The 27,268-nt window shown below is 43.5% G+C and overlaps 1 long non-coding RNA gene across 1 annotated transcript in view; it reads right to left on the bottom strand.

The window, feature by feature from the left end:
* The window catches only part of LOC114010761 (uncharacterized), a 105,395-nt gene extending 86,514 nt beyond the window's left edge, over nt 1–18,881 (bottom strand). The window contains exon 1 of the long non-coding RNA XR_003552399.2: nt 18,819–18,881. This is a non-coding gene — a long non-coding RNA (uncharacterized LOC114010761). The remainder of the gene's footprint in view (nt 1–18,818) is intronic.
* Nucleotides 18,882–27,268: the final 8,387 nt, after the last annotated feature.

Genomic DNA, 27,268 nt, shown 5'->3' with positions numbered 1-27,268 from the left:
CTTTGGCAGCAACATTTGATGGCCAAGCATTTTCATAAAACTGAAAGTTTTCCTGACCTTTCCTGCAGCAAGAAGTCACTGACTTCCTCCTGCTGTGTATTTGCATAGGGAACGCTTTTAAGCCAGCAGTAGCCAAAGGAGAGTTTAGTGGTTGCGTCCAGGACTGTATCCTCAACCAAGAGGTTAGTCCTACAGGAGTTCCTTCAGCCAAATGTCTTAGAACCTGGCGATTAAAATTTTGTGTATTTCACTTTTTTGTATTCCTTATCCTTTTGTAACTAAATTCAAAGCTGTTATCACCTTTAAATGGAATCAGTCCAACAGTGGTGTGGCAGGAAGAGGACTTTGATTATGCCAGACTTGGACAGTGAAGTGTCACAACCATCAGCCTCCTGCCGCTGACTTCTCTCAGTAGAGCCCAACTATGGATAAAACTTCTCTCACGTCTTGCAACACTGCAAGTACCGAGACACAAACCTTATCTAGATTAGCACTCCCTGCTAACCTCCTTTACCTAAGTGGTCTGCTCTTTGCTTTCTAACTTTTCTAGAGCCAAGCTGTGGAGCATTAATTTGTTGCAGCTTTTGTTATTTATAAACAGCTATTTGTGTGTTTTGTTCGTTATTACAGCCTCTGAGTCATACACTAGTCTAGTCACTTCTAATCATTTCTATACTAAACATTCAACTGCTTGAAAGAAAAATCCAGCCCCGCGTGAAGCATTCAGTGGTGAATGGGGCCATAAATCACCTTGGCCGAGTTCTCAGGAGCGGCTGGGCAAAGAGAAGTTTCCTAGCTGTAAATGCTCCCCCACCTTTTTGCAGACTCTTGGACTTTTGATAAACATGAGCAATTAGCACCTCTGCAGACATCATTTTCCTTCACCACTGATGGAATATTGGATACCCAGAAGGAAACTGGGTCTTGGACAGAGGTTCCAGGAAGGTCTTCAGGATTGTGCATGGGTTTATTAACACTGCTTCAACTCATTCAAGGAGTGATGTGCTAACACGCTCCTCTCACCCACACCTCCCTGCCCCTAGAGTGACATGTGTTGTGACAAGTCCATTTCTGTTTGATGGGAAGAAAAACAAACATTACAGTGGATAATCAAACAAATGTGGGCTCTTCAGTTCTTGGATGGGAACTCACTCTTAGCTAATGTCATAAAACATGGGAAGAATGCTCTATAATTAAACCCTTCTCTGGAAATATTTGACTAGGTTTGGGATGAGCTACAGGAACAACACTGAAGTCAGCAGCAGCAGTAAAGGTTGCATGAGACTGGGACTGAGGGATTTTCATCAAAATATATACCCAGGAGAAGCTGGAGGCAAGATGCTGTGAAGTTAAGCAGGTGGATTTAGTGGGAGATTACATGCACGCCCAGAAAACCTGCATTTCCTTCTGTTTACATCACTGTGACCATGCAGAGGGAAGCTGTACCTGCAAAGAGATGACTATTTACACATCTCTACAGCCACTATCACACAGGTTTTATCTTCTGATGCAGGGTTTGGCTCCTGCTTTCATGCTGTCTTTCCACAATCTCATTTTTTTCTAGCTACAAGAGTAGCTGAGTTATTTTCAAGAAAACCACAGACTGACTTAAGTGATGCCATGATAGATCTACAGAAAACAGAAGCTCTGCTGTCTGATCTGCAGCAGCCGTAACAACATAAGCCAAGGCTGGAGACCTACAGTAACAAGATGGACATTCATGGTGTTAATTAAACCACTTGCCACCAAGAACAGGTGGCAAGAAGAGGGACAAGTCATGAGTCCTAATGGGGCATAGAGATATGGGAAGCTGAGCCGATGGAAACTCTCAGGTTATTCAATTCTGGACCTCAGGAAGATCTAAGCAATGTTCCAGAAGCACAGGGAGCACACACAGCCATATTTTGAATTTCCACACCACCAGAGCAGTGTCTCGTGGGTGCTGCTGGCTCTGCCTGTAGATCTTGGATCTAGACTGTGACCTCCCCTTCTCCCCAGCCTGACCCATTACATATTTCCTCTGTTCATCACTAATTCCCTTCCTTTCTGCACAACTGAGAAATGGGCATTCCCCATCCTTTGCCTTTATTCATCCTCCTGAACACGCATTCCATCTCACAAAAGCCTCAGAGCTTCAGCCTACAAAACTCTGCTTGTTCAGGGCAGGTTGCCCTACGTCCCTCATGCCTGTCAGTCCTAGGGAACCAGAAGAGAGTGGCACGCACCCCCAACAGATATTGAAACTACTCCGCTGTATGTCGGTATATTTGGACTTGTGTGGACCATTTTTTAGAAAGTCTTAAAGAGAACACAAAACCCACTGAAAGTTGGGAAGGGTGACTGAAGGTGCATGACAATTCCTGAAAATCATTTCCATTTTACAATTTCTTCCTGTTTTCAAAAACATTAAGCATTCACCGTGAGCTGAAAAGCTTAGGAATTTGCTTTACTTTTGGAAAACCTTACATTTCACTGAAAAGAAATGTAAACGGAAGGGGAAGGACCAACCAAAGATGTTGATAAAACGTGGGAATAAGTGTGATTTGCTAGTAAAATGCAAGAAATGTGTTTAGCATATTAAGTGCTGAGCTCTGCTCTAGGTTACAGCTTCTATCATCTTGAACAAAAGCAGCTAAGCTTAACTTTCCATGCCTCAATTTGTTATGTTGAGATGGATGAGCATTAATTAAATTTGCAAAATGTGTTGAAGTCTTCTGAGGAAATGCACAAGATATGATAATTCTAAATTTCAAACAAGGACCTCTGGAGTCAGTGGTCTACAAGGATTCAAAGCCCATGCAGAGTGGATGCTTTCAGCAGAGCAGCACTATCAAACCCAGCCAAGATCACACATCTCAAAACTTCTAAAAAGAAGTCAAGACACATAAAAGTCTTCTTGCTGGAGCCATCAGTGAGCACCCAAAGGAAATCTCAGAAAGTTGTTTGCACAACTTTATAGGTTCGTTAGAAAAGATAATGTCAAACCTGGGCTATTGAAATTATTTTCCAACTGGATGGCAAAGCAGACAAAAACCCTAAAAGAATATGAAAACACTGGTGTGGCGACCAACCCCCAGCCTACTTCCTTCTTGTTTTTGAAATATGAATCCGATTTGCAAACTAACTGTCAAATACCCTTGTTCAAAGATGTAATTCTTACAGCTCTTAGACTATGGGAGAATGACTCAAGTGCTTGACAAAAGAGGAATACGGTATGTATTGGCAGTACTTCTCATGACATATTTCAAAGCAAAAGCTGAAACCACATTTCTAGACCACAGGGTTGGATCACCAGAAGGGCACCAATGTACACAACACCACAGATTGCTCTGCCTCCCCTCTTCTTCCTCCTGAGCCTCCCCTCCCTGCTGCATCCTCCCATTAAGCCACCAAATGGCCCTTTCCTACCGCAGCACAGCAAGACAGCCATCAACCGCATGTTACTTTGAGAGAATATACCTGTGCTGTGAAAGGGTTAAAGAGGACAATAAAACACAGCAGGTGCAAGCACACAAGAAAGAAATAAAGCAAAATTCTCTCCTTATGGGAGTAATAGAAATGATTGAGAGTGTGGAATCTGCAGAAACTGGGGCGACACTGTTGAGTCAAATTAAATGCACAGAGTGGAAAAATCCTAGCCCAACAATATACCTGTGTCATGTGTCTGCATGTAATTTACTACCGCAGTTGGAGTTTGCCTTCCATAGATTTGGGGGAGAGAATTAACACGTGGGGCTTGTTTCCTTACAAAATACGGACATGTGTGTATGCCTGTAACCACACTAAAAAGTGATGAACAGGACAGTAAATTTTTTGCACTCCTCAATTCCCTTCCCCCGCCACAGTTAAAAGCTGTCTCCACCTTGTCACTCCCAGCACCGCATTTGCTTATCAGGCGGTTGTGAGAAAAATAAGAAGGGGTGAAGCCTCGAGAGACAGCTAATTGCTCAGGTGGGAAGGGGCAGGGAGGCAACAGCTCCTGAAGGGATGTGCCATCCTGCGGAGGCTCTGAGCTCCGCCGTTCCTGCCCTTAGCCACTAGCAGACAGCAATGGCACCAGACCTGAGCCCAGTATCACCCTCCGGAGCCCTTTCCCCAGCCTCCTTATGCAGCCTTAGGTGCTGTCACACAAATCATTTTGACAAAACCAGGTTCTGAAACTACACAGCAGTAGCACCGGAAGATGGACCACCTCGGGCACTACGCGTTCAGCTGGAGCAGGGCAGGGAGCATGGCATGTCACACCGCCCCAGCCTACCTTGGGCAAGAGAGGCAAGCACAGCTTCTCTCCTGGCTACACAGCAGCTTAGAAAAGGACATTTCCTCCCACAGGACACACCAAGATCAGGAGTGACCGCAGCATCAGCAGCTCTGCATGGTCCTGCCTTTAACACGAGTCTCAGCCAAAGCCCCCGGTGTAAATAATGCAAGCAGGCAGGTCCGTATTACACACCAGCAGGCTTTCTGGAGGAGTCCTTCTCCTCTGCGGTGATTTTCTCTACCACCCATTGGGCTTCATTTTGCTGTCAGTGTTGGGTTTCAGCTCCGAGATCTGCACTGCAGCTGCTGGCCGGGCTCAGCTCCTCATGATCAGCTCTAGGAAACTTACAGGGTGAAACACAAACCTGGGTACTTTTGGTGTGTTACCAGCCATGCTCTGGCATGACTTCTTGATGTTCATTAATGCCAGGCGAGTTTCAAGCGTCCCAGAGCTAGTTTTTTTCTAATGGATAGACACAAAGTAAGTATCACAGGTTGTCTCCTTATTTTCTCACATACACACAAAACCAGACCACAAAACTAAGCTTAAGGGGCTCAATTACATTTCTTTCACTGGTATCAATCGTGAAGAGCATCAAAGCCATGGAGCCACAGGCATGTGAAGGGAAAAACTAAGCCACAGGAGTCTGCAACTCATTTCAAAATAGATAGGCTATCTTTAGATAAAATTACCCCAAAGCATGCCCAGCTCCACTCCTCTGCGTTGCACCCTGTGCCGCAGGTGGCAGGGTCCCCTTCTTCCTGCAGAGCACCTCCCCCCCCACACCTCTCCAGGAGACATGCTGCAGGAAGAAGGGGGCTGTGTCTAAAGCTGAGAGTTTCAAATTCTTCTGGTTTCCAAGTCTTTCTTTCACCTCCCTTCTTCTGTTGAATTGTCATCAATTGGGAGCGAGAACAGCAGACATGCCTTTTTTTTTTTTCCCCTGCTAGTAATTATTGGATTTAGTTACCTGCCAGCAGCAATCCACGCAGCGGTGGGAGGGGTAAATAAACATTCCCTGGCTCCTTTCCAGCACCCAAGTATTATTTCATACTCCAGTAATCATACAGAAGCTAATTAGGTATCTAAATAGGCTGGGGTTATTTATTCTATAATTTAATGGCCTGACAGTTGTCACAGGACATTTGTTTGGTGCTGCTTACTACACTTAACAGTCTTTTGACAGCAAACCAGGCTCTGCTGCTGCTGTCACAGTTAACGTGACAGAGCACGGTAGGCTTTTGGGGGGCTTTAGGCTCCACAAAGCACCCATCAGGGCAGAGCTGGCTCCCCAGAGCTCACCTGACTGTCCCCATCACTTGCCACCTGTACCACCAGAAGACCGCAGCCAGGACATGGGATAGCCATGCTGAGGAAAGGGAGCTGGAATAGAAACTCTGGAAAGACTTCAACAAAACACAAACCTGCTACTGTTACAGGTTTTTTTGAAAAGAAGATAATTCCTACAGCCTTATAGCTAAATATATCTAAGAAAACTATCTGGTGGGAAAATTCAAATGCAATTTTATCTGTATTTTTCATAACAGCAAGAAGTCACTTTGGAACCAAAGCAGTGTTTGATTTCGTTCTGTCTGCAATATTAAAAGAATATCAAACTGAATGAAGTGAGACTTCATTAACAAGTTTACACAGCTCAGAAACATCTTTTAAAGGTGTAATTTTGTTTAGTAAAATGGAATTTCAAAGTACGTACGTACAGAAAACCTAACACAGGAGAATTCATTCTGGCCTGTGTTCAGAAACAGTCATTCAGGAAAGGAAAAATACTGTAAAGAATTATTATTATAACTATTTACAGCAATTTGGAAAACCTGAATATATACAAATCCATTTCTCCAGACAGGAGGGAGCTTCATCTTTTCAGAGACTGTAGAGTCACTTCTCTCCCCTCTGTCTTCCCAACAACCTCACCCTACCCTCGAGCAGCCAGTGGAAAGGTGGGACCTCAGTGAGACAGTTGTGTGTGCCAGAGCCAAGTGTTACTGACTCTCTTGAAAACCATAAGCACGAGCTCAGCAGCGTAAGATTTACACATCTTCACATGATATATAATGTTATATAAGATATGCTGCACACCGGCTGAATTCCACATTCCCACATTGATAAAACCACCCTGGGTGACGATGATTAGTACGTGGAATCAGATGCACTTTATCAGATGCAAGAAGAGCTTGAGCATCCAGACGCAGGGGGAGACTGCAGCTTCAGAAGCGTGTTAGAGGATACCTCTGCGGCCCACGGCAGTCAATTAGGATGTAACTAATGACCACAGTGTGTCATCTGTGCCATGAAAGGAAAACAGTGGGAGAAGGTCGTGACCCTAACCATAATGGAGAGATGTGGACTGTCCTACAAGACGAAGCGTGCACAGAGCCAGGGACTGTATCAGCTAAAGAACTGACACCAGGATGAACAGTGTTTGCCTGGACAAGAGCTCTTTGTTGGGCAGTCCATTGAGAGGTTTGAGTTTCAAGCTTAAATAGGTGTCTGATTACTCTCTTACTTGGAGATAAGGTACCTGAATGTCTTGTGCAAACATGGAGAGGCCAGAGGGAGAACAAAACTTTGTGGAAAAGGCTCTTGGTTGCACATTGTCAAAAGAAAGAATGTTCTAAGGAAAAAACCAAACAATTCCCTCTGACTTTTGTTAGCATTGATGGAAAGTGGCAATGTATAAAAATGAGCTTTACAGCTTGCCAGAACGTCACTGGGAGTGGAACAGATGGCCAATTCATCTCCACCGAACTTGGCACTTCTAACAAAAGAAACAATATGTGTTTTGCTACCCTAATTTTTCCCCCAGGTATCCCAGCAGGTGACTGGGATGTCTGATGACAAGAATGACTTGACTTGTGCTCCCCAAGAGCACGAATTGCTTGTTTCTGTGGCCTTGCCATTGTTTTGCCCAATTACCCACTCCTCTGCAGCACTCGGGTGAGGTTTCCCCAGATCCAGAAGACAATAGCAACCCTGGGTGACACACACACGCTCACAGATACAAACACCACTGCTTACAGGGGACTCATGTTTTCGCACCCCAGTTCATTTCAGTACCCTTACCACTAGTCTGAAAACACCTCTTTTCTTGCTTTGCAGTTGCACACTACGCATCGCGGGGATGCTTTACAGAATGTAACCGGCTGTAAAAATCCCAAGATTAGACTGAAGAATCAAAAAAACTGTTGGCTCGCCCAGTGTGTTTTCACATTTAATATTAATTCCCAGGCCTAACCTTGATTTCAAGATTTATTATTTTTCTACAGAAGGGCTAAGCTGCTCTGTTTCCCTACAGAGACAGCCTGAGGGCTCCACCAGGATGGCTTTCACATCAGAAGGAAGGCCAGGGAAGGGGAAAGATCCCCCTCACAATGATGCAGCATGCGCAGGGCACACATATGTATGCCCGAAGGAGAGACACACGACTGAACTGAACACAAACTGGCCTGTGTCACTCTTTCTCCACCTTTCCCCAGCCCCCACGCTATAGCTGAACCACGGTGCAGTCTGACACATTCCAAGACCCTTAAAATTTGCAAGTCTTGTGAAAACAAAAGGGAGTTGTGGATAACCAATGCCTCTGATATTCTCAGGCAAGGGCAGTGTATGTCCATGAGCTACCAGCATAGCTCTTGGGCTTAAAAACCGTATTTTGAATATTCTCCTATCATTGCTTTTTTTTTGCAAAAACAGTAGATGAAATTAAGAAATAAGTCTAAAAGGCAATAGAGGTTGCCTGCCCGTTCAGGAACAGAGGATAGGTGTTCAAATGATCTCTGCAAGATTAAATGTTTTGGAAAACACACCCTACGGCTCTACAAGCAGTCCATGCTCTAACTAGAATTTGTCTGGCCACATGAACGAAACACTATCACGTGTTAATGAAGCAGCCAGATCATTAAGATGAAGCAAAACTCACTGATGATGATTAGACACAATTCACTGGAAAAATTCTAGAGAAATATTAATAGTAGATCAAATTTAAATGATAATTGAAAGAAACCAAGTTTTGTCTGTATTAGTGATGCATTAGAAGAACCTCTAATGGGTTAAACTAAACATTTTCTCCGTAAGCTGTCATATTAGAAAATACAATGTTGTATTTCCCACAGAGCAAAAAGTTGTTTTGTCTTACTAGTAAATATTGACTAAAAAACACTGATTAAATGAGTGTTCCCATCCTGCTGACTCAACCACAGCAGTGTTTGTTCCCTTAAGAGAGCATTGCACACACTGAACACACATGCAGAGGAATCAATCATCAGACATATGTTTAGGATATTATCTTTTCCAACCAAAAAGGCTAGGCTTTCAGTCAGAAACCAAAATCTAAGACAAGTTATTAGAACAGCTTATCTCATAGAAGCACAGCAGAATAGGTCACAGCCCAGCCTTACAGAAATGCATTGCCATATTCATATATTTTAAGGAATTTGTAAAGAGAATAATCTTTCTTTCATCTCATTATTTTATTTTGTGGCTAGCTGTGGGGAAATGAAATAGTCTTGCAATTAAAACTACTAACTTGAGTCTGTGGAATTGTAGGCAAATAATCTCCAGTCTGATTTTAAAGATACATAACAAAGATGCAGAGCAGGGATATTTTAGGACATGCCTCAATGTCTCCCTGCCACCAGTTTCAAGGGAATTTAAACCTGCAGCCCGCCTCACTTAAGTCTCACAATACTGAGTGGAACAAGGCCTAAATATCTTTAAAATGCTTGAGTTGGACAGATTTTCAACACAGCTCAGCTCAAATTTCCCCTGCTTCAGCAGGATCCATGCGCATGAAGTCAGTACGATGGGTCCAAGGCTCGCCGTCACACATGGCTCTGAGAAGGCTGCCGAGCATTTTTGGGAATCTCGCCCCTTTCTCATGTTCCCGAGTGAAAGACGAGCTGCTTGAAAAATCTAGCTTTCATTTCTGTAAACGAAGGGTTGCAACACACTGCTGATTCACACAGGCTTGGGAAAGCAATAATTGTAAAGATCTCAGACGTTTAAATGGTGCTTAAAAGATGAGAACAAGGTCAGCCAGTCTCACTACACATCCTATTCCCCCAAGTCACCTTTTATACTCCTTGTTTCACTAAGGCATTGTCTTTTCTATCTTTTTCACATGTTGGCTTATGACTAAGTAATTTAATTCAAAATATTTTAAAGTATTGAAGGAGAAAAGCTGTAATGGACCTTCAAGTGACAGGCTAGGAGCAATCTAGGAGGTCATTTTTAGCAACTCTATGGTAAAACTGTTTCCGATTATTGCAAAAAGAGTGGGATCTAAAGGTCCTCGGATCTATTCCCAGTCTTGAATAGCATGGGCAGTCACAGTCAGATGCATTCAGACTGAATGTTTCTAGTCTAAAATTCCTCTGTGTGATCCTAAAACTGTTAGTTCCCTGCAGACTTTTGAGAAAGAAAAAAAAAGTACTGAAAATGGGTATTAACTAAGAATTATATCCTTGGTTCTGAAAAACTTTATAGCCTTTATTTTTGAAGCTTTTCATGTGCAATGAACCGAAACCAAAATTAAGAAGGGAGTGCAGGTGGATTTTGACAAAAATGAATGGTCTGAAGGGTAAGCCTATCGGTGCAGCTACCAGATGTGTAGCAAAAGAAGAAATAGCACAGCTATAACATTCAAAAGAAATAGTGCAGCAAAGGTTGGGTGCTTCTCCAGGGCTGCAGGTCTGTGCGACAGCTGGCACTTTTTTAGGGTGTAATATACTCTTGCTGTAGGTGAACACTCAGGGAAATCACACAGTTCCTGTGCGTCCCCTGGGAATTCTGCTATCGCTTGTAGAGGAGGGAAACCTGGTCAGCTCTTTGAGCTGCTTTGAGTCCTGGTCCTCTGCATCAGAGGGATGACCTAGTGCCCAAGCAGACGTGAAGCAATGCTCTGGCAGATGGGATGAAGGTGAGCAGAGCAGAGCCCCTGCCCCAGCCACACAGCTTGTCCATCACCAAGACCGCCAGACTGGGTCAGAGCACTGGGCTCCCTCATTCAACGTTGTGTCTCGCAAAGTTGCCAGTACAAGTCTCAAAGGATATAAAAACTGTATGGTGTGTTTTGTTAGAATGATTGTTCTGTCATCGCCCAGACGTTGTTGTTATGGGTGCTACACGGGGTAATAAATAAAATGAAATTAGACAGTGTCATGCAATGAAATAGGCAATCCGTGCTGGCAGCTCTCCCGGTCAGATTGTACCCAAGCTCACTAGATACCGTACATATTATTTCACTGATGAAAATGCAACTCATTGCATATATACCTGTCTGCTGTCTTTACTTGGCGAGACCTAGACAGGGACCTGAGCCATCGCCTGAGCTCCACACTTCTGACCCAAATCCAAGTGTTCTTTTCGGGTTTGATTCCCTCCTCACCTACATTAGAGCAAGTAAGGACAGTGCTAAAAGACCGAGACTGTTTCAAACTCGCTAGTTTGAGTTTAAGGACAAGAAGCATCAGTCCTTGAAATCAAGAGTGTCAGGGAACTGCCTTGGGAAAGATCACAAGAGGTGCAGGAGCCATCCAGCCCTCTGCCTGTGGGACAGTGAAAGGGTGCCCATGCACAACATGAAATGTGGAAACTCGGGACATTTTTCTACCCTGCTCAGAGCAGGAACATTAAAAAATTCCAATTTGTGTGCTCATAGTTTAGCTGCTTTGAGTCAGTTCTTGTTGGACAGAGGGCTGGGTCTGTCTCCCCCTCACAAGCAGTGGCTTTGCTCACTGGTCTGCAGCCACCCCTACTGCACGGCCGAGCACCACCCCAACAAATGGAGGAAACAAAGCCTGAGTACGATGGCTCCTCACCTGTGATGTGGGGGTCTGGCATTAGTCCCTACCACTGCCCTAGCAAAACAGACACACATACATACTGGTCAGCTTACCTTCTAGCTTTTTTCTTACATGAATTTTGGGGAGGTTTGCTTACCATTTTGGAGTTCAGGACCTTTCAGGTCAGTAATTTTTGTCACTACAAATATTTGAGTTGTGTTCACAGTGAAATAAGTCATTTTTAGATTTTGGAGTTTTTTTCCCAATGAAATGAGAAAACATACAATTAAAAATTACACTGAATCTGGAATATGTTTGGGTTTTTTTTAAATTATGTTTAAAACATGATGAGTACTTTCCGATGAAACCTATTAATAACACTCCTTTTTAGAGTGCCCAAGCAATGCTCAACAGTCTCTCATCTACATATTCTCACAATATCTTGCATTTGCCCAGATGTGTAGCTATGGTGGCAGAGCCTGTCTAGCCACTTGTGAATATGAAAATTGTTTGCATCACTAAAACGGAGTCACAGGCCAGATTTTCAGCTAGCACTACCTCCCAAGTCAAGGAGACAAGCTGCAAGACACAGCCTGTTTGGGCAAACACCACTACAGCTACAGCCCTGCGTGCCATCAGGTACACGAGAACGGCTGCCCTGATGCGCCAGGCTTAGCTCACTGCTGCTTAAACGTGCTTATTACTGCCCTCATGCATAATTACAGGAACCCTAGAAACGTGATGGAAGTGACAGGTACAATCCTCTGTAAAATATGTCCCAGCTGAAGCATGACATCATGGCCATAGATCAGCCTGCGAACAACCTGCAGCCCTGATCTAGACTCTCATTAAGACTGACCAGTAAAAAGAAACAAGTTCTGCACCAAGCTCCCAAGGTATCTGCCAAGAATTTCTTCTTGTTCTGGGAGACTGTCAAGTCTCTCTAGAATTGTTCTATTGAAAAAAAATAATAGAGTGATCTTTCTCCAAGGATCCTGAAATACTTTATGCCCATCAATCAGTATGCTAAATCTCAGCAGCAGTTCCTGAGATAGTAAATAGCTGCTCTACTTCTTTTACAGGTAAGCAAACTGAGACACAGAATGGCTGAAGTGTGACTCTTGAAACTATTACCAACTTAGGCAATTGCCTTTATGTATACATATAGTTTTTAAATAAATATGCTGGGTGGTGGGGTTTTCTTTTTCCATTTATCCAACGTATAAGCAGTATAAGCAACCAGATAAATAAACTCATATAATCAAGTATTAAGGGAAGCAAACACATAGGAGAAAGTAAATTATAAAAGCTTCTCTGCTACAGATCCAGAACAGAGAAAATGCCATTTCACTCATTGCAGCTTGGAAGTTTTCAAATTCAGATGGTAAACCATAAAGTAAATTAAATACACCAAAAAAAGGTAGTGTTTAAAACCCGCAAATTTTAGACCACTTTAGACCATGGGTAGGGTTAGAAAATACTGTAATGTGTTTGGGAGTGATTTAGAAAATTACAGTCTCTTGTCAACATTTTGAAATCTTTTGATATGTAAGAATATTAAAAAGGAGGTCTAGAACTGCAGAACTTTTTGCCCACATCAGAATCACCCCTGCTGCACAGACAACCTCCAAGTTCTCATGCAGCTTCTCCTCTCTTTCTCTCCTCTCTTTCTCTTTTGCACTTTCTCCTTGCAATTGCTCAGCCCCCAGGCAGGAGTTCGGTGTGTGCACACAAGGGCAGTTGTGCCTGCACGCAATGGGTAGATGCACAACCTCCTCCCATCTGCACCAGGATGCATAAATCTGCACTTTGAGACACCCCATTACAGTTATTTTGGACGTGACAGAAAACAGCATTTGCTTTACAAACCTAAAGGTTGTAAAGATGTAAAGATGTGGGATCAGCTGCCAGATGCCAGGTACCCGCTTCTATTGCAGAAATGCAAAATCCTTCTCCATTGCTTGGTTTCCAGCTCTGGGGCTTGCTCACCCACAACCCACTCCATTCATGCAGGGACTGAGTTTCTTGACTTTCCAGTAACACTAAAAAGTGAAATCCAGCTTTTTTGCAAGGTCCTCACCTCTGATCTACCTTAGTGGGACAGCAGTTTGAATGGGATTTAGAAGCAAGAGCTCAGGCTTTTCATTAAGCAAATTTGTTATTTAAGGTAAACCATTGCAGTATTTTGTAGAACACAAAGAAAAGGTTAGATGTGGTATGATAATTATAAAAAATAAAAAATTGAGATGTTGCAAGCCCAAATAGGAATGAACATTTCTATGTACGAAAGCTGGGGTGTACAAATCTGTCCCGACTCACAGGCAAAGTTAAAAGCCTTTTACAATTGTGTCCCCTCGCTGTAGCACACTTAGCCTCATGCTGCATTCCAGTCAATCAGCATAAAATCCCATACTCCCCTCCTAGATGTTATCCTTCACGTGCTGTATTAGTTACAAGCTCCTTGCACTCTAGCAGGCACTGACAGACGGCAGTAGATGATGTAGAGGTGCAATCATATCAGACTATTGAGAGTACAAATCTATACAGCATAATGAGTCTTCTATTGCATATATCAGAGCTTTGAAACATTTTCTATTTAAATATATAGTCTGAAAACTTTCAGCATATATCATATCATCGAAACAACAGACTTCCATTGTTCAAATGGCATAAATCTATCATAGTCTCATAACAGCATGTGATTTCCACTAGCTACAGGCTTATATATTGTCGCACTAGTAGCGAAGGTTTTGTACATGGAAATCGACTTACACTGTAAGAACAAATTTTGCATTGTTCTGTACCTTAAAATCACACATTTCCATGATGACCAATGAACTATTACACAGATTGCTGGTGGGGGTAAATCATGCTGAATAATCAACCGTGTTTTGCCTAGGGGGTCTGCTGAAGCGATCTGCAGCTCAGGGCTATTGTGGTAACAGAGCCCGAACAGAGCAGCCCCATCTGCTCCTTCGGCATGACCCAACAACGGCGGCAGCGCACCACAACTGACCAAGCTCCCTGTGAACCGGGATGCTCTTAGGGATGCTCCTACCCCACAGCTGTCCCACTCCATGCTCCCTGGTATGTGAGACCCCCACCTGCCCCCACAGAGCCTGAAGCTCACCAACCCCAAAATGGACTCACTGGTGCTCTCTCCCAAGTCTGCCAGTGATAGCAGGACACTCTATTGAAGGAATCAAGGACCATTTACAACTCATGGTCCTATGTCAGATGAGCAGCAAACACAAGTAGTCATATAGCGGCTTGCTCCAGGTAGAAGATCACCAGCTCACCTGAAAAATGTCTAGTTTCACCCCTGCTAGCTGGAGCTCCACAGCTAGCTAGAGGACAGCTGGTGAACTGGGGCCCAGAAGAACTTGGTGTTAGGCCCTGCAAAGGAAGTGTCCTGCTGCTAAGCAGTGGTCCCAGCTAGGCAGCCTGCCACTCTACCTAGTGTGCGCTTTGACACCAAGGGTGCTCTCAGGGCTGAAGATCTCTGTGTTTTCCACCAGACGATGAGATGCACAACCCTAGTCTGCAAAAACTGACATGCTTCCGCATTACAACAGGCTGTCTGGGTGCAGCTTCCTTGTCAGTGCTACACAGAAGTGTTTCTATCCAACAAGACATGTTTCCCCTCAGCCTCCTTCCCCACCATACAGCTTTGTTTCCATTCCCATATCTATCCCTGGTCACTCTTCTCTGCAGCTGCCTTCTCACCATGATCTCATCACAACTATCCATACCTCCTCCAGATGAAGAGAGGTATAATTTCCTCAGAGCTCTTGTGGCAGCTCTCAAAAGCATGCAAGAGAGATATTGCAGCAGATGCTAAATCTGCTGGGAATAGTTTGAAAAGCCACCCCTTCGTGAGAGTGCGGCTGCAGAGGCACCCTCCCCGGCTCAGGTGCTGCGGGTTGGCCTCTTGGGCCAGGTAGCCATCTCCTTGCCTGGAGTGCCCCCAAGAGCAGGTCTGGCACATCACACGCAGAGGTGTCCAGAGGTCACTTTAAGGGCAGGATGCTCTCATATTCCCCCTGAGGATGTAACAGATGGAGTGCTACGGAGATGCTCTCTAGGGCACTCCTGCAGCAGGACAGTGCAAACAATTGACAAATTTGGCCTCAAAGGCATGCCCACAGACGAGGTGAATGCAGCGATAAAGCCTGATTCATAAAAGGGAGATAAAATACCTTGTCAAAATATTACCTTCCAAATCTACTCGGAGAGAGGATTAAAATCTTTCTGCACTTACTACTGAACTACATCCTTATATCTTAGCGACCATATATAAGGAGTTGCCCATAATGCACAGAGTATAATTGTAAAGGACGGTAGGAAATGACTCACTTACTAGCTTGCTGTCGGAGGACTGCATCATAAAATATTGGCTGTGGTCTCACATCATACCACACAGGCAGGAGAATTCGTATCAGCACACAGAGGCTATAGAATTACATTTTCTCATCAAACCCCAGACATACACCATAGATTACAGGCACTCTACTGGCAGCACGCTTGGCTGAAACAGGCTTGCAACGAGAGACCAGGAGATTGGCTTGCAAGATACACGTCTTGTGTTTTGCTGTCACTTTGCTATACTTTATGAAATTTGAAAACAAGAGGTCATGAACTACAGCCAAAGCAGGAGCCAGAGTATAACCATCATCTCCCTGGCCCACAAGCAGTTTGGGATAAGGAGCAAACTGCAAATATATTCCACAACAGGAGGAGGACTGCATGTGCTGGGCCATCATCGGTAGGCAATACAGTAGCATTAAGTCAGTGGCTTTCACATCTTGTCATGCTTAGCACCAGCATTGCTGTCTGGGAGCTGAAACTCAATTAATGTGGACAAACTATGATTTAGATCCAGACAGTGTGTGTTACAGGTCCCACACTGGCAATAATCTGCTGAAGATCCAGTTTATAACGATACCAACTTGAAAATTTGGGCTTTTCCATGCAAGTCATTGCAGGACAATCTCTGAGTAGTCCAAGGTAGTAGGTGGTACATTAATTACAGCTGGCTGGGGGTGGGTGGGTGAGTTTCTTTGTGGTTTTGGTAGTTTTTTGTTTGTTTGTTTGGGGTTTTTTTCTATGAAATCCTAGAATGTTGAAACTAAAACTGGCCAGGGATAAAACCTTTTACCTTCATAAACCTCTGTAAGGTTAAATCACTTTGCCCTCTTTCAACCATTTCAAGCATAAAAGCCTGTTAACATTATTTTTGCTTAATATTATCAGTAAACATGTTGCATGTGCTTATAATTGCCAATGAATTATTTTAACTCATCTGAACAGTGTTTGCTTGATGAACAACTTTCAAAGGATTTAGATTTCAGTGAATATCCTTACTGAAAAACCTGAAAATTTTAATGGGAAAGGAAACAAATTCCTTACCTAGCACAAACAGGAGAAGTTTCAACACAAGAGTCCTAAAGAAACATAACACAAGAGAGAGCCACTGACCAAGACTTTTGGTCTACATGAACACGGAAGAAAAAAACAAAAAAAAAAAAGGCAGAGGAAGAAGCACTCAAAACTGGAAGACAGAAGTAATCAAGAAATACAGTCTAGTTCATTCCCTGCATCAAAAGACCTCAAGCTTGGCACACTAAACCTGCGCTGCTACAGATTTTCCATTGTATTAGATTTTTTCACGTGACAGTTTACTGGTCCTGGCAGTGGTCACCACTGCTGCCATCTAAATCACCTTTAAAATTGCTAATCCACATCATTACCTGTGCTTCAGCAGGAATTCTGCACCATGCTAGAAAATTTTGCCACAGTGATATTAAAATCTGCATTTTGTAACATTCTTTGCAACAAATTTTTGGGTTAGGCGAACACTACTTAATTTACGGCTCTTTGATGTTTGTAACAAGATTGTTAATACAATTTTAGCACACAAAAGGGCAGCTAGATTCAATTAACTGTATTTGAAAGTACATCAAGATCCTTTGGAGAATGTACTAGAGATAAGAGGGGCAAAACATTATTACCGAGCAACTGTCATATGATAAGGTCAAGGTATTGTTAGGTAATGAAATACAGATTTAATATATCTTCTGTTAGATATGGAACAGGCAGGACCACAGTGTACTTTATTAGAATAATTCTAATTTGAAAATCAAGATACAAGAGGTGATGGCCAGATAAAGCAATGTTTTTTAACTAACCAAAGAGGGATAATCTGTGCATTTAACGTCTCGGCTCCAGACACCAACACAACCAGTGCTGGGACACTTTTCATAGACTTAGTTACCCTGTCTGTAATTAGTAATAGCTAAAAACACATTCAAAGGTTTAATATAGTTAAGTATCTCATTATATTGAGCATACAATAGGCAACACAGCACACAAATTTTCCACTGCCCGGGGTCCATGAAGCGCTGATTAAACTATTCCTTCAGAGAGCACCCAGAAAGGACAGGAGAGGGCCTTTAACAGAGGGTTTGATCTGTTTCCAGAATAGACCTTAACTGATGCTGTGTCCTCATTTGAATGAAAAAAATGGAACTTTGTCAAAATTCAGATATTTAATGCAAAAAGGAACTAATTCTCTCTTAGTCATGAGAAAAAAAAAAAGAAAAAGTCTCATTTGGTGTGTTTAAGCTCTCATTTACTTTCTATCTTACTAATGGCTGTTTCTTACTGTTGTTTCATACATATCTGCATATCTGTTCTTCACACTCATACCTGGGCAGCTTAACATTACCCAGGAGTTTCCCACAAACACTGTCACTCATCATTCTCTTCTGCTATGGGTTAAATATCTCTTATGTAGTCTCAGGCCATCCCTTTGATTTTGGGGTAGTTTCTAGGTATAATTGAGGGAAAGAAAAATTGCAAATACTTGAATATTTCTGTCTTCACATTTCTTTCTTCCTTCTCTTATATCTGTTTATCTCTTTTTCCTAATATCCCCCAACTTCCCTGCTTTCACTCTGTCCTGGGAACTACAGACATACATATTTTCCTTCATAATGTTGAAATCAAAGGTTCTTTTCCAGCATGTTTTTCCCCTGGACCAATGTGGATATCAAAGAGCAGAGCCTGTACGTACTCTACAAGCCAAACACAAAAGACCTTCAGCCTTTTTTTTGACACAAATGGATGATATTACTGACTGCAAAACTATCTGTTGTGTATGTACTTTACAGCACCTTGATTCCCAAAGAGTCTATGTCCCCTAAGAATAAAAGTCTCTCTTTTTTTCTCCACTGGTAACTGAGGGGGCTCACGCAACACACAAGGTGAAACAGAGACCAAAGTATTTCACTGAGACAGAACAAATGCAGGCATAAGTACCTGACCAACAATTCCATGTCTACAAAATACACACTGAATCAACTAATCCCTTACCTGGATTGACAGAGTCATTGTTTTTTAAAGAAGAGGAGACATGCGGATTAGCTAACCTCTTCAACAACACAGGCTGACAGCAGCCTACCAAATCCTGCTCTAGCAAACCTAAAACATCTGTTAGAGCTAGTCTGTATGTTTAGCTGTGATTCAAAGAATTTAAGGGATGGAGCCCCTACTGTGAGAAAGGGGAAAATAACCCATTTAACCTGCCTAGATCCCTTGGTGAACAGATCCCTCACAAGTTTCACACTGTCCACAAACCCTTCAGCTGGAAGCATACCTTCCAGACAGCAACATCCATCAGCATCACGGCACAAATCCACTGGAAAATGGGATCTCATTGCTCCAGCTCTACCACAGGCTGGAACCACATCACTCACCACCGCAGCCACTGCACGGGGTCCTCCACTGGTCCCTGGATGAGCCCCCGACCAGAATCCCCATCATCTGCAGAAAGAACACATGCAGAACTCCATCAGGGTAAGTAATGAGATGCAAATGTATTCCTTCAGAGGTTGATCCAAAGCCCAGTGAAGTCAATTATTATTAATGTAATTAGTACCATATAAGCAGTTCAAGACATAATTCAAGTCAGGTCTCCACCAAGCCAAGCTGCAGATATATGCAGAACAGAATTAAAGGGTTTACAATCTAAATGGGTGTGACAGACAAAAAGAAAGAGAGGAAGGAGATGTGAGGTGATATAAAAAGAGCAGATAAGCTGCCACAGAAACCAAATCTTAATCCTGTGCTTTGTCTGTCAAAGTGTGCAGATGTCAGCAGGAATTTTCAATAAATGTTAAATCAACAATGTGTTAATTAAACAGTATTTTGAGCCTTTGCTTGTAAAGAATTTTCTCTCCTTACATTTTCATTAATTTTACCTTGCCTTTAGCAAACAGAAGCACACTTCTTATTTCTATAGCAGTAGCTATATATTCAGGGTCATTCAAGCCAAGTCAATGGAATGACCCTGCAGTTACAAGCATGAATGAAGAGCTGAACAAAACCCACCATGAGCTTTGCTTTATTCTGTATCAGTAATTAAAAATGCCTGAGTCACATTGTGCACTTCCCGCACTCCTACACACACAACCTCCTGCAAGGTAGACAGTTTGCTCGAGTGTCATGGCAGATGCCAACCCACGATACCATTGCTGCATGTTGGCACCAGGTCAAACCCTATTCTGCCCCCCAGCCCAGAAGGGAGCGTTTACATTTGCAGAGGGAGGGGTTGAGTTGAAAGCAGTGAGAAAGGGAAGGTGGCTCGGTGTGATGCAGAGGAGCTCCCGCTCCTCCTTCACCCTGCACAACACCCTCTCCCCAGGCTTGTGGCCACTGTGGCTGGTGCAGTGCGAGCACCCTCTGCTGCTCTCCTCCCTCCTGCCAACACGCCCTTGGCATCTTTCAGATCCCACCCAAACACATGCAAGGGATACTCCTGGTACCCCAGCACCCAGACTCTGCCAAGGCTCGCTTCCACCCTGTGCACCAGGCTCTGCAAGCATGTGGTCCAGTTTTACGGGTTGCAAGGGAGCACAGGACGAGAATCACGTGCACCTCCATCACTACTGCTGCAAACCTGTTAGTTTCTAAGCCAAAGGATTAAAGAAAAAAAAAAAAGGGGGGAGGGGGGGCAGGGGGCAGGAAACTTTTCTTGTTCTGTAATTCTAGTGCCTGGGTGTAACTGAGGAGACCGGCTGCATCAAAGCCCTCGGCGACAGCATGGGCTTTATCTGGGAATTTTTGTAACTGCCATTGCTATTAGACCATATGAATGCAATTATAATATTCCAATAGAAATCAGTTGAGTATGTGGTAAACCAAGGGAACATACAAGGGAATGTGTGTAAGATAATCTCCCTATCGTGCACATACAAGGGCACCGGGATTTCTTCCAAAATCCAGCCGTTCCCCACACCTCCCTGGTGCTCCCAGAGGAAGGACAGCAAAGGCTGGCTGAAGCTCCACTTGTGGGGATGGAGGACTACCAGGTCACCCCTGAAATCGCAAGCCAGCCAGCCACACCAGGGCAGATGAGGAAAAGCAGTGATGGGAAGACCTTTTGTAGCTGGAAAAGGCAAGTCAACATGTAAATCCTAGTTAAAATATCTTTATTAGCAGCATTTTAATCACTTGCAAAATCTGGACCAGGATCAAACCAAACATAAGGCAGCAGCTGCTGTAAACAGCCGTTGTTGAAATGGAAAAATGATTAGTGCTGAGGGAAGACGTCAGGCGTAATAAGCCTGACTTGAATGCTGTTGGAGCTGAGCACCGGGCATGGCTGGGTACCTCAGCATCACGTGGCCTGCCCTACAAACCTCTCCTAGGCACAGAAATCCCAAGACCTATAACCTCTCTGCTTATGCAGATAACCACCTCCTGGCTGTATTTACAGCATTAACGTGCTTTTCAGCCTCTGCTTGGAGAAATGAAGAATTACACCAATGCTGGAGTGTCTTTCCTTCCATCACACGCTGTAACACTGAAAGTCATCTAAACTACTGCAGGATTAGAGAAGAGTAATTATCCATCAAAACTTGAACTGAATCCTAGATGTGCATTAGATGTATTTTGGCTCTAGCTGTATTATGCTATCTTCCCCTCCTCCAAAATAAACCATATCTCAAAACATTACCTGGCGCAACTGTAAATGTCTGAGATTTTTTGTGTGTTACTGAGAATAAGATCTACAAAATAAGTTTTACTTATATTTGTTTAGTTTGGGCCAATTTATTTTAAAATACCAGTAAACAAAACATAAAGAGCATATCACACTGACAACAAAAGTATTCTCAAACCTGGAAGACATTTTATACATGTATTTCAATTAATGCAGCTAAGTTAAATAAAAATGGGAAAACTGTGCTTCGAAACTGTGCAGGCAGAGTGCTCAGAATGTCAGAGCTTTTTCCATCTCTGCAGCACAGAAAACAGCTGGCAAATCTTAAGCAAGTTTGTAAATGTTTTAGTGTCATAAAACCATTTAATTAAAAAAATAAATTGAAAATCAGATAGATTAGAAGTCACATACAAATGATTTGACCTCTTCCAGCTCTCTTCCCACCTTTAGCTACAGACACGGCAGCACTAAGGGCTTAGCTGGCATTTTGCTGGACCTTCGGATAACCAGGTTAATACCCGAGTACACCAATCCAAGCATCACCTCCAGGCAGCTAAGCCCAGCCCCTGCTATTGGCCTTCGTATTTCTGAAGTGATCAGAAGCGTACTTGCATAATTTTAATGGTTCCTAGTCCAAGCCAAAAAGCTTTAAGTGGGTGCAGGTGAGCACCACAGCCCGGCGCAGTTCTTGCTTCTGTGGCTGCTCAACAGGCTGAGCTTCAGCAGTAACTGGTAATGCAATTTTCACTCCCTCGTCCAAGGTATTTTCTGTGGTGTACACAAGTTAATTCCTTACCAAAGTGAAGATGTGTATACTGGGAATACTCCTTTTTTCCAGGAGGGACAACTCTGCAGTGGAAGACACCACACTGGGATCAGACCTGATCAGAGAGCTAGTGTTTGTTATGCACAAACTCACGATGTCTATAAAGGAATGGCAAGCATGCATGTTGGTGAGTATTTTATGGTTGGCATTAATATCTCTTTTGATACTTGGCAAGTAAAAGAGAGCTCAGGCAATGGGTGAGAAAGCTGTAACACAATGCACGCAGCCAGCACCAATGTGGGTTTTTCATTGTTTTAACAAAAACCGCTCAAATCTGCTTTCACTGCACGTGCCACTGTAGACATAGGAAAGGTGAAAAATGAACTTTTAACCTGATTTTCAGGTTTAACTGTTCTTCATAGTGTAGAACATATTCAGGTCACCCTGAAGAGAAGTTCAGTTTTAACTGCTGCTCTCAAATGTTGCAGTTTCAGCAATGTTCCTCCTATGCCAGCAGTGCTTAGCGCGATGTTCTTGATTTTCGTATTGTACTGATACACTTTACATACTCCCTCAAAAACAACTTGTCCATCTCTCCAGTCAGTCAAAATGACTGGGTATAGTTTGTGCCACTGTTTGTGCCACTGCAGTGCTTGCTGGCTGTCCGCCTTCAGCTGCCCCAGGCTACCACGATGAAACAACTTTTCTGTCCACTCCTCCAGTAGTTTCCCCCTTTCATTATCCTTAATACCAATAATACTATTTGATATTACTAATACTATATCTTTAATATATTTCAAATTAATTCAAGCCATCTCCCCACTCCTACTAGATGCTTAGGTCCAGTGTCAAATCCTGTGAGTTGCTGAGTGTATTTGATTTTCACTGATGTTGGCCCGCTAACATCAGGGAAAGTCCCGCTAAGTGGATCATTCAGGTATTACTTGAACAAACCCCATTTAAATAGCTTAACCCAGCTGAGAACCAGTTTTGCAAAAGCAAGAACATTTCTGTTCAGATTCCTGCACGAGAACAATTCACACTGCCATGAGGGCATCTCTCTGAAGCAGCAAACATTGGTGGGATGATACTGATTGCCATTAGCTCAGACTGTGGCTCTTCAACACCAGGAAAGGTCTGCAAATCACAAGAGCTGTCCCGTCAAGTCAGTGCAAAGGTCTATACAGGCTACGGCTGGGATTCAGACATGCTAGTGGAGAATGCAAGAACAGGATGAGCACAGAGCTGTAACTGCTTTCGCACAGGTTTCATCGGGAACTGTTAAGCAGAGAAGTGACCATATAACAACGCATGACCAACAGCACCTATGTAACATTTGAGCCTACAAGCAGCATGTCTCGTCCAAACAACTTGAAACTTCTTACTGTTATTAGCCATGGGTGAAATTACACCATCAGGATGCAACTCCAAATATACATCGTAGTGTGTCCTCAGAAACACGTATAAAAACTATTCCAAAACTAAATTATCTCCCATGACTAGAACTACAACTCCTACTGTGACACCCTAGTCCTGCTTGCTACCCAAAGAGTCTCCCTCCCCTTCCTCATTGCCACAATGCTGCGAGAAATTCCAACTTCGAAAGCAGCTCAAATAATTTCAAGTATAAACACATACACGTGCCTTCAGCATTCACGTGTGTCATGGGGAGCATAAGCGAATTCCTTAAATCCTCTGCATTTCAAACACTGAGTCTCAAAACACTATGTAGGCTCGAGAAGTCACTTCATCCTCATCAACTCTTAGTCCTGTCTGACTCAGGAGGGGGAAAAAAAGCATTGTTTAGTATTTTTCATTTCCATAAGGGGGAGCTTTTGCACAGAGGATTACTGTTGGTGACTCTCCAGCCCCAGAGACTTCACACAATCACAGCTCATTGAGACCTATTTCTGCGTTAATTGCCCTGCTGGGGAGAGGCGGAGCAAGAGAGGTCCCACGGTTTGCACTCGCACCCAGCACCTGCCGAGCTGCGATCTTGTGAGGATGGAAAACGTTTTTGCATTAACCAGAAGTATTTGACCCGTGCTCAAGTGTGAGTTCTGTTTGTATAATTATATTAGTGGAAGGTTAACATTTTCATTTAGCTAATGCATAATTTATACCACCAACAATGCAAATTACTCTCTGCGGTTTGGAGTTTGATTCTGCCTAGTAAATATTAAGATTTGTGGGATGAAAAATAATTGCGAGGGTTACGTGTCAAGATCTGCGTCAGGGTGATGTGGTAACAGGCTATTGACTGTTAATAGTTGGGCTTGAAATTAAAAATCTTGCTATAATCATTCTTTAGGCAACACCACCCGTGTTTGAAGGGGAAGCAATTGTTTCTACCTGTTACGGTAGCAGTTGAGTAAATATATGGATGGTTAAAATTCAAACACTTCCCACTGGAGAGGTGGCAAAAATGTCACATGTGAATCATCAGGTGTTATTGATGAGTTTGCATATGCAAATCAGATAAGCTAGAAATGTACTGATTTCCTACACAACATTTAAAAACTTTTGTTGAAAATAAGTTAGGAATGAAAACCTAACGCTGTAAAAGACCTCTAAAGTGTAATTTTAGACCTCTACTGCCAATTCCCTTGGAAAAAGGTTGGTCTTCATGCTTAAACCTGTACTATTTTTGAGAAAAAATAAACGGCCACCATTTAACACTGCATCCAGCATCTGCTAAAGTTCTTTCAACCTTCACAGTCTTCCAGGATTTCTGGGGTAAAACCAAACTCCCATACTCAGCTTAAGGCCTCTTATTTCAATAATTTGAGCCAGCTCTGTGATAGCCAGAAACTGTACTCTTCTCCAAAACTTTCACTTACGATTTTGTTTATTTTTCATTTTTGGTTTCTGTTCTGTCACAGCTACAAATGAGCTAGGTCATTCAGACAAAATCCCCCAGTTCCTGCCAGTGTACCTGTAATCCAGAACGGTCACTTCTGAAAACACATGCTTTCACTCCTGCTATTACAGAAATGCCTGATTTGGAGAGATACCTCATGAGCATCACTTTGTCACCGGTACCCCTGCTCTGCAAAGGTGCATTCGAACACTGAGCAGGGAACAGAAAACACCGTCCCCACTTCAGCTTAATTTCTGGTCAAAAAGACTTGCGAATTGCAGTTAGAAGATGACACAGTAAACCACTGATGAGAAAGTGTGAACAGTTTATAACATTTGGAGGATCCAGCAAACTAGTATAACATGAAGGAGGATCCAGGGAACCAGAGCCCTGTCAGCCCGACCTCGGTGCCGGGAAGGTGATGGAGCAGATCATCCCGAGCACCATCACACGGCACGTGCAGGACACCCAGGGGATCAGGCCCTGCCTGACAGCCCCGATCTCCTGCTACGAGCAGCTGCCCGGCCTGGTGGGCGAGGGAGAGGCTGTGGCTGGTGTGTCCTGGGCCTTAGTGAAGCCTCTGACACCGTCTCCCACAGCATCTCCTGCAGCCACCGGCTGCTCATGGCTGCCCGGGGGGCTCTGCGCTGGGGTCAAAGCTGGCTGGGCGGCCGGGCCGGAGAGCGGTGGGGAATGGAGTCACATCCCGCTGGCCCCTCGAACCCTGGCTTCGGGTTTGGGCCCCTCACGGCCAGAGGGACATGGAGGGGCTGGAGCGTGTCCAGGGCCGGGCATGGGGCTGGGGAAGGGGCTGGGGCACAAGTCCTGGGAGGGGCGGCGGGGGGGAACTGGGGGGGTTTAGTCTGGAGAAGGCTCCGGGGGGACCTTATCGCTCCCCACAGCTGCCTGACAGGTGCTGTAGGCAGGGGGGTCGGTCTCTTCTCCAGGTAACAAGTGACAGGACAAGAGGAAACGGCCTCAAGTTGCACCAGGGGAGGTTTAGGTTGGCTATTAGGAAAGATTTCTTCACCAAAAGGGTGGTCAAGCCCTGGAACAGGCTGCCCAGGGTGGTGGTGGAATCACCATCCCTGGAGGTGTTTAAACAAACACACAGATGTGGTGCTTAGGGACATGGTTTAGTGGTGGACATGTTAGTCCTGGGTTAATGGTTGGGCTTGATGATCTTAAAGGTCATTTCCCACCTAAATGATTCTATGATTTTTTTCAAAGGAGTACTGGCTTTGAAGTTTGGTGCAGCCAGTGTAACATAAATGCATATTTTGATTTGGTCAATTACTGTATCTCATTTGCATAACAATTTCTCAGGTGCTAAATGCACACATATTCCATTTTTATTGGGGTAGATGTTAAAGAATTTGTTATCTACATACAGTGGAAACTAGAACCCTCCTACATTAAAGTCTAGAGAAATCAACTCATGTCCACAAAGAATCCACACTACGTGCCCTGGGTTACACTACATATGAGCTGCCTTTGATAGTAAGGAAACATTACTGCATGTTTAGAGACACAAAACCTGTATCAATAATGAACACAGGCCCAAGGTGTCACCTCTAGTCATTCTGTACAGTAGAACAGAGCAGAGCTACCTTATCTGCCTTGCTGCAGGTCAAAAACTAGTGTTCTGTTGGGTCTGCGATCTCTTATCCCTTATCTTATATCTTGCGTGTAAGAAAATGGCTCACATCGGTTCATTCATGCTCCTCTGAGAAATTATTTGAGATTTTTAGTTTTGCTGTTCAGTTTTGAAAATTACTCAGCGCAGATTAAGTGGTGTTACACACCTTTCTTCTCTAACCTGAAAATGCACTGTATGTTAAGCAAGCCTCCAGCAACTGTAAGGGAAGGAATTCCACAGGAACATGTGGCTGCCTGGGCTGAAAGCAGGTCAAGAAAACTGATCTCATCCTAATCCCATAAAAGGATAGCTTTCCAGAAATCCCAGGCAAAGAGCCTGTTTTAGAGAAGTTCAACATACCAGAAAATCAGGTCACTTACTTAGGTGCCTCCAAACCGATTCAGGTGTGTAATTTACCAGGTCAGACAAAGGCTTTTCCATGAGACCCAGAACAAATTAAGCAAATTTGGGTCTCACTTCCTCATACAGCAAACCGCAATAACACTGCTTGCTTCTTCCAGTGCTTTTTCCGCCTCTCATAAACCACCTGGGGCAGGAACAGTCTCTTGCTATTTGCAGTTCAGGACAATTCAACAGGGGGCCAGTTGTAGGTGAGGCCATTATACAAATAATAATGCAAAAGTAAATAATGCATATAAACTAAACTAGTGACATAAGTGTAGGCATGAGGTGGTAGGAGTCAAAGAGCAGGTTATATTAGTTATTAAAATAACTATGGAAAAGGGTGACATTCATCTCCTGAAATCTTTTGGTTGAGTCTTGCTAAAGTATATGCTCTATTCCTGCAAGATTTATAGGCTTAATACGGGAATCAAAGAGAATCAGTAAAGTACCTCTTGGCTTCAAACATCTCTGGATCTTGAGTGAGTAAATGAGTTGCCATGAAATAAAGTCCCTTTTTAAATTCAAAGTAAAACA

The sequence above is a fragment of the Falco peregrinus genome, chromosome 8 (genome assembly GCF_023634155.1).
Source record: "Falco peregrinus isolate bFalPer1 chromosome 8, bFalPer1.pri, whole genome shotgun sequence".
In the NCBI taxonomy this organism is placed as follows: domain Eukaryota; kingdom Metazoa; phylum Chordata; class Aves; order Falconiformes; family Falconidae; genus Falco; species Falco peregrinus.
The sequence above is the reverse complement of the archived record's forward strand: the minus strand, read 5'-3'. Positions and strand labels throughout refer to the sequence as shown.